The 7,957-nt window shown below is 43.3% G+C and overlaps 1 long non-coding RNA gene across 1 annotated transcript; it reads right to left on the bottom strand.

Annotated features, from left to right (window-relative positions):
* Positions 1 to 723: 723 nt before the first annotated feature.
* LOC138688611 (uncharacterized) lies at positions 724 to 4,399 on the bottom strand. Its single transcript, XR_011327494.1, has 4 exons — positions 3,957 to 4,399; positions 2,091 to 2,131; positions 1,226 to 1,328; positions 724 to 1,099 (listed from the first exon to the last, which is right to left on the bottom strand). It is a non-coding gene; the product is annotated as an uncharacterized lncRNA (long non-coding RNA).
* Positions 4,400 to 7,957: the final 3,558 nt, after the last annotated feature.

Genomic DNA, 7,957 nt, shown 5'->3' with positions numbered 1-7,957 from the left:
ATTTCAGAATTTACCAAGAAAAAAAAAAAAAGTGTTGGAGGAACACCACCATTCCATCTGCTCTCATAGGCTTTCAAATCCCATTTTTTTATTTTTAAAAAAAGGAATGTTTCCCAGACCTTTGGCAACCAGACCCATCTTTCCCACATTGCACTGTAGTCCTAAACGTGACAAGTGTCATTGGAGATTTGCCACATCACACCTGATTCAAGAAACTTCTGGTTCCTGTAGAAGGGGAAGATGCTGAAAAACAAGACTCGGTTTGGTGACTTTCCTAGGAACAGGTCAAATTTACACATGCTTGTGTGTGAGTAAAAGGCAGAGACAGGCTGTTTGTAGCAATTTGCAGTAAGAAGGCAAGAAAGCCAAACCCATTTATTCAATGCACATCATTAGTTACTTAATTTACATTCCTACCAAGCAGCAATAAATATCCTTCTGCTGCTTCCCATTCCCCTCCCCCTCAGCCTTTCCATTAGGAGCTCAGCTGGTGGCAAGGAAGGATTGGGAGAGGAGGGAAACAGAGAACCTAATTCCATAAACCAATTCCCAGCTCTCAAAAATACTGATACATAATTCTGCCAATACCTGTCAACCTTGACTTACAACCTCTGTGTCCCCTGCAGTCCTTACTCATTGCTGACAATAGAGCTCCACACTACTAACACCACATCTCAAGAACAATTTGACTTGCTTGCCACTTCTACTACCTTATTCCTGGAGTTTTCCCCTGTCACTCCTAATTGCATCCCCCCAAACCACTCCTCACCAACAATCCATACCATTACAATCCAGTACTTTTCTGAAGCAAAAGAAAGTAATGTGATAAGTGAGAGAGCTGAAAGAATCCATTCCATACTGTTTCATCCTATCCTATAGTAAACATACTTTCTTTGGGAGACTGACATTACAATAAAACAGGAACATAAGGAAAAGTGAACCCTTCCCAGCACAAAGGTCTTAATTCTGTGTCCAGGTGAAACCCCCACAAAACACATAAAGCAAAGACCATTCTAACTGGATGGCAATTACCTCATTTGCAAATTACGCAGAATTTTCTGGTGAGAAAAAGCACTTGCTATCACCTTGGAAATATATCCTATAGCACAGAAAAAAAAAGAAAATACAAAATTAAAATTCTCAAAGTCAGTAACCTTAATGTAAACTCTAAGCACAGAAACAGTACTTTAAAAAGTAAGCCATGCACAAACAAAAACATTCTCACATTCAGAGATCTCCTTCCTTTCTTCACAGACCTCAAAGGCACAGGCAGTGACACCCTAATCCAGAAGCAATCAGCTTCCTTCTTCAGAGTAACAGATACACACCTGAACTCAATCGTAACAAAGTTACAGTTAAAGTGGAGAAAAGAATTCGAATTGCTAAACAGAACAGTGGTTTGGGGAAAGTGCCACAGACATTGAAGTAATGCTGAAACACACCAGCACTTTACACAGTATTTGTAAATAACAGCCAAGATTTTACTGAGTAGGAGAAAAGGGTGTTTAGATGAAAGACTGCAGTATCCCATTTCTGACTTAAGTAGCAAAGCAAACCAAAATGTGACTTACATTCCTACCTCAGTTTCCCATTTATATAATGATGATACTAATATTCAGACACCTTTTAAAAATATTTTACTATCTTTGTTTGACAAATGCAACATTAAGTTTATTCATGCTAGTCACTTCTATCATACTCATTAGCTCTACTTGAAGACATCACAGCTTTATTAGACACCAAAACCGCTTCATAAATTTCAATTACCTACTACAAATCATTATTACTATTATTTTATTAACTCTAGTGTAATTGCCTGTTGTGCATACAATTACAAGATTAATATATGTAAATCCCACTTTAGAAGTTCTTTCTGTACCTTTTATCTGCATACCTAGCACATGTGTGTGCTTACATATTTTTTTCATTATCTTTAAATCTCCATCCTGAAATTTTCACTGTTTTTTTCACTGTGTTTCAGCTTACACATACTGGCATGATTTAGACATTAAAATATGGGGGGTTTTTTGTAATATAGCTTACTCATAAAGCAGCCATTTGTGTCACTGAAGAAAAAAAAACCTTCTTACCCTTTAGATGCATGCAGAAATATTTGTATTTACAGAAAGTCCTGAAAATGAGGATTACATCATTATTTCTTTAATTTTTTTTTAATGAAGAAAACAAAGACAGCCAGCTAGTTGGGTCTTAGGCATAATTAACATATCAAGATCCCCAATTACTAATCAACAGCTTTCACTCAGCTGTTGCCTATTGATAGCAATGGTCTGCTTTTATAGAACACCTGAGGACTTAAAACATGCACCTGAAAGAAGGTAGGTTCTGTTTTGAGCATTACTCCAAGGACCATTATTAATTAGTAAAATAACTATGTGTTCCCTGAGGCAGGGATCAGAACCCTGGACTCCCAGGTGACTGAAGTATATCACGTGGGAACCGAATTTCCTTTTCCCATGTATTATTTTCTGCATGATGACACAGCTTCAATAACACAGGGAACAAGTACTCTGCCTCTCTCCCAGTAAGTTACAGGCTTAGAGTAATTCTGGGAGTACAGAGATGCAACTTTGAAAGTTGTGAGGTTGCAAAGAAAACAATCACTTTCTGCAGTTTCTCTGTCAAGGTGTTATATACCAAGGTGACACCTCCATCTCTTCTCCTACAATGAGGATACTTTAAGGAAAAAATAAAAGCTCTCTTCTCTTTGTAGGCATCTCTGCTCTGTAAAGAACTCCAGGCAATATCCCAAGTGTTTCCAAAACAAACTTGAGGGAGAGAGAATGGATGATAAACACTTCCACTCAGAATTTCCTACTGGTTAGCTCCGTCCTGTGTTCAAAACACCGTTCTGGAATTCATTTTAATATACCTAGCTTTTCCTATACCTCATCTGAGGTGTGCAAGTGGGATTTGTTACAGGTTTCAGATTCAAAGCCAGGGACAGGTGATTAAAAAATAAAGCCTTCTGGCATTTCAAGTGCCATACTTCATTGTGCTGAATTGGGTTTGGTATCTAGCTCTTAGAAACTGATGTAATGGAGCTGTACTTACTTCCTCAAAATTAACAAGCATCTGAAGGTAAGCACAGCAAGTGGTTTAAAAAAAAAAAAACTGGTGTGTGTGTGCAATACTAAATTGATGCAAAGCAGAAAACACTTGTAATGTTAGAATAAAAGAAGAGATTTCAGGTAAGACTACAGTAGTTTTACCTACATGAGGGTGAGCAGGTCCTGTACAGACCCATATTCTTCCCTGGATCATGGCACAAAGAAGTGAATACCACCTCAGGAGCCATGACACATGGCAGCCCCCAAGAATTAGATGGGAAATTATGAAACCATGATTGGAAAAGCAAGGAAAACAACAGATAAAAACTGAACGAATCACAGGGCATCTCTTGTAAATAAACATAACGACGATGGAATTACTGTCAAATCAAATTACAGATTGTAAACTGTAGCTCCAAAGCAGCCTGACTGATTACTCAAAACGAAACGAGAAGCAGGAGGAGGACACCTCCAGCATATTAAGCAGCTCCTCACCCGACAGCTGCCGCTCCAGCCGCGCGGCCAGGCCCAGGGGCGAGCTGGGGATGAACCACCTCGGAGGCAACTTTATTTACAGCGTGACTCTAACAGTGTGTTACGCGCTACTTGTAGGTCTTGTTTCTCCCCAGCGCGCTGCAGTCCTTGGCTATGGGTGCGATTACCCGGCGGGGAAAGCATTGACAGGGATGGCGCGTTAAGCAACGGGCATAGGCCACGGCAGCGACAGCGACCGGTTGCGGTACGCCTGCCTGCTACTGCCGTGGTGGAGCTGCTTAGGCTAAAAGAAAAAAAAAAAAAAAAAGAGAAAGCCGCTCGTTTAACCAAGAGCTAAAACAAGGCAGAAAGCAGCCCCGGCGCCACCTCCTCAGCCCGGCGGCCCCGCCTTACCTCAGCCGCGGGGCCGGCGGTCTCCGGCTCCCTCTGCCGGGGCCGCACCAGCGGCGAGGCCGCTGAAATCGCCGCCGCCGTCCCCGGCTCCGCCGCTGCAGCCCTCTCGGTGGGCGGCCCCTCCACCCCCCGCAGCCCCGTCATGGGCGCGGGTCGAGCCCTTGGGGCGACCGTTACGCGGCCGTTGGGGCTGCCCCGAGCAGCGGCCGCGGGCCTCTGGTTGGCCGAGGGGGAAAGAGGGGCGGGGCCGGGGGCCTTCGGGGGCCGGGGAGCCCCTCTGAGGGGACCGCGGTCTTAGGGCGTCTGCCGGGGGAGGTGGAAACGATCGGGTTGCGGCCGCTGGAGGAGGTGCGGGTCCTGGAGCCGTGGGCAGGGGCGGGGGCGGGGGGGGAGGTAGACGGTTTTGGAAATGCTGCGGGAGAGGGGACGGACCCCTCCTTCGGAGCCCAGCAGAGGGAGCGCTGCTCCGGGCGGGGCCGGGGCACGGCCTGAGGGAGGGTCAGCGCTGCCCGGGAGCGGGGCTGCTCCGGGTAGCACCCCTGCGGTGACAGCGGGACACCGGGCGTTTCGGGGCAGGGACCCAGCTCTGCTGTGAAACTGCGGGAGGTCGGGAGATGATGGCCTCTCCGGGGAATTCCTTTCAGTCTGCCCGCCCGTCGCCTTGTGAAGGTCTTCTCAGAGGTCCTGCTGCGTTATGTCTTTCACGGTGATATCTGATCAGAGTGAGATACCTCTCCCTGGGACAGATAAACCGCGTTTCTTGTAAAAAGTAATCTCATTTTAAATTTGAATGGCCACCTTCAATAGAATAAGTTGGTTTTTATCGTTTATTCTGTCTGTACAAAACACACCAGATTTGTTGCTAGAGATAAAGCTATAGCAAAGGGCAATGTTTAACAATGATATCAAGGGGTTTCTCACAAAGCAATGTTCGCTATATGCTTCATGTTATTAATACCAAGGAAAGAAATAGATGGCCATTGTAGATCATCTGTCTCCAGAGGGAAAAGGACTTTCCACAGCAGTTTGTTATGTAAAATTTCATCCGGCGTCCAAGAAGTCCCAATCAGTTCTTTCAGCTATATTTCACTAAGGATCATAGAACAAAATAGCAAACCCTTAAATACATGATTGCATTAAGCTTACAATGTCAACCTTAATATGTCATCTGGCTGGATGTGTGGAGATCGGAAAGCATTAAATAGTTTGTACGTTGCTTTCCCTTCACTCTTTGCTTGCCCAGCAATTTGGCAGCGTTTGCTTGGGATACCCTGCAACAAATTATGTGAAAGAAGCAAAACCAAATATTGCCTCAGCTTCCATAACAGCGTGAAGCTCATCCTGTAGCTCAGCTAAATCTTCCTTTGAGGTCTTGGCCGAACAAGCTGTTATTTAACTCACCTGCTTTTATTTTTTAATAAAATTATCTTTAAAATGTATGAGGTACATCGGAGGGGACAAGGTGTACAAGGACAGAAAGTGCACTGTCAGCCAAATAAGCAGCTAAATGCAATAAATAAGTAACGAGAGGAAGCAGAAGGCCCTGAAAGATGGGCCCATAAAGATGTGGGAATGCCCAAGAGAGCAGTCTTGTAGAAGAGCAAACACTACAGCTTTGCTCCCAGACAGCCACCCAGCATAGAGGACATGGAAGAGAAATCTACCACTGCTCAAGGCAGATGCAGTAAGACTCCAAACGCAAGCACAGGCAGTTCCAGGGCTAGAAATATTAATGCTTTACATGGAAGTAGTCAGACAGATGCTAATTGCAGGTCACAAGGGAAAGGAGAATCAGTTCCTACTTGCAATGATGAGCTCTGTGTAACTGTCCTAGAGGGATCAGACAGCCTGCTGTTTCAGTTCACTAAAAATCTATGGCATTGTTTAGTAATGACTGAAGCCAATTCAGGGAAATCATTGTCCCCTCTTCTTCCACAAAATGAGAAGGGCAACACTCACCTTTCCCTAACGCTGTGTGTCCAGCAAGTTGGAGATGCTACGCAGGATTTCTAAACCTTTACAGAATAGGCAGTAAGTAACATGCCCAGGCTGCTTGCTTGTTCATAAGAAGACTTAAAGTGAAGATGGGGGTGGAAGGAGGGACACAGCTGTGACCTGCCACAACTGATACATACAGAAGCACATGTGGAAAAATCCCAACATCCATTTGTTTGAAAGTGACACTGTCATGAAATTCTTAAATCCCAGCTGATGCCATTATTCCCAAGCATTTCATTGATTTGTTACATCGCCAAAAACATTATTAACTGCCCAGATCACTGTGTGCCCTTGGCTTCGCATTTCTCCATTTAAATGGGGGAGGTATTTTCAAACAGAGGAACTGTAAATTTAAGCACTATTTGATTTTCAGGGGTGTTGAGATTTCTTAACTGCTGGTGAAATTAATTGGAGGGGTATTTGCTCAGCACTGCTGAAAATTGGGGTGGTTTTGTTCAAGGTAGTGCATCAATTTGAAAATAAAAGCCTAGCTTACACACCCAGGTTGAACATTTTGACCATGATTTTTATCAAGCATCAGTCTAAGGCCAAGTGCTAGATCCCTGTGGCACATGGAAGAAAAAAATCCTCATTTTGTTCTTCACAAATATTAAGAGCAGCAATTTTGACTCAGCTTTTCTTTCTCAGTAGCACATGGTGCTCTGGAGATTAATGGGCCTGCTCTATTATGTTAATACTTAGCTGCTCATTAACAGAGTTGTCCCCTTTAGGGCAGGAGCCGGGCGGCGCTGAGGATTGATAGCTAAAATTTCTAACACTGGTTGTGGAAAGCCCTTTTCTCTGTTCCTTAAGAGGGGAAAACATATAAAAGGATTTGTTTTACCATGAAAATGCAAAAGGGCCTGTGGTACATTAATTTTTCATATGGAAAAGATAGAAACAGGTTGCAAGTTTAAATAATTTACTTAGAAGAAGTAACATCATCTCTTTCATCTAAAACTCATTCATTTTTCAAATACAGATGTTTCTGAGGAACAGATGGCTGCTGGCTCCTGAATAGTTTGTAGTGGGTGTGGGTTTACCAGCTCTGTGGAAACCCCAGGTGATAAGCCAGCCCCTAATGTCAACTCATCCCACCACAGCAGGATCAGCTGAATAGCAGGGTGAGGGAGAAGAAAGGCCTCATGAGTCAAGACTTCTATAGTAAAATGCACAGGTGAAACCCAATAAACTATCCCCTAAAGCAGCCTAAATCCTTACTGTGATACCCTTATGAATTTATTCTTGAACCATCTGGAATTGATACTATTATTCTATGAGGATTTCTGGGATTACAGTTTCGCACTGCAGTTATTGGGTGAATAGCAAGCTTTGCTGTGCTTTAGTCATCCTGCTTTCTGGGGTTAAGCTCCATATAAGAGGAACACCTCCCAACCTTTTCTGGCTACATAGTGCAGTATTGTTGAATCTGATAATAATGATTAATACTATGCAGAGGGTTATGAATGCAACAATGCTAAATAGAGAACAAGAAAATAAAATGTTTGAAATGCACCAAAACCATTCAAAATACTTCACAACAGCAGAAAAATGGGAGACTGTCTCTTGACAAACAGGCCCATCTTTCAGAAATCTCCATCCAAATATCAATGTTGGAAGCCTTTCTTTGCCAAGAATTTGCTCTAGTTAGAGTCTGAATCAGAAGACAAAATCTCCTGCTGCTTTCAACACCTTTCCCAACAAGAAAGAGCATTACAAGCATAACAGTAAAGTGTATTTTTTAAGCCATTGCTGTCATGCTAGGAAAAGCAGCTTTGGAAACGCCACCACCTCGAGCCTCCCACCATGTTGGTAACAGCATTAGCGAAGAAGCTGGCAGAAGAGGAGCGTCTTAATCTCTGCTGAGGGGTATTGGGGTGTAACCACTCAGAAAGGTCTTTCTACCATGCAAGGTCTACTAATAAAGAATTAGATCAGTGTCTTTCATCACTCACTACAGAATGGCCTTTTTAAAAGAAAAGTGTAGAAAAATGATTGCTTTC

This window comes from Haliaeetus albicilla, chromosome 13, assembly GCF_947461875.1.
Source record: "Haliaeetus albicilla chromosome 13, bHalAlb1.1, whole genome shotgun sequence".
Classification (NCBI taxonomy): Eukaryota; Metazoa; Chordata; class Aves; order Accipitriformes; family Accipitridae; genus Haliaeetus; species Haliaeetus albicilla.
Note: the sequence above shows the minus strand (reverse complement) of the source record. Positions and strands in the feature narration are given on the sequence as shown.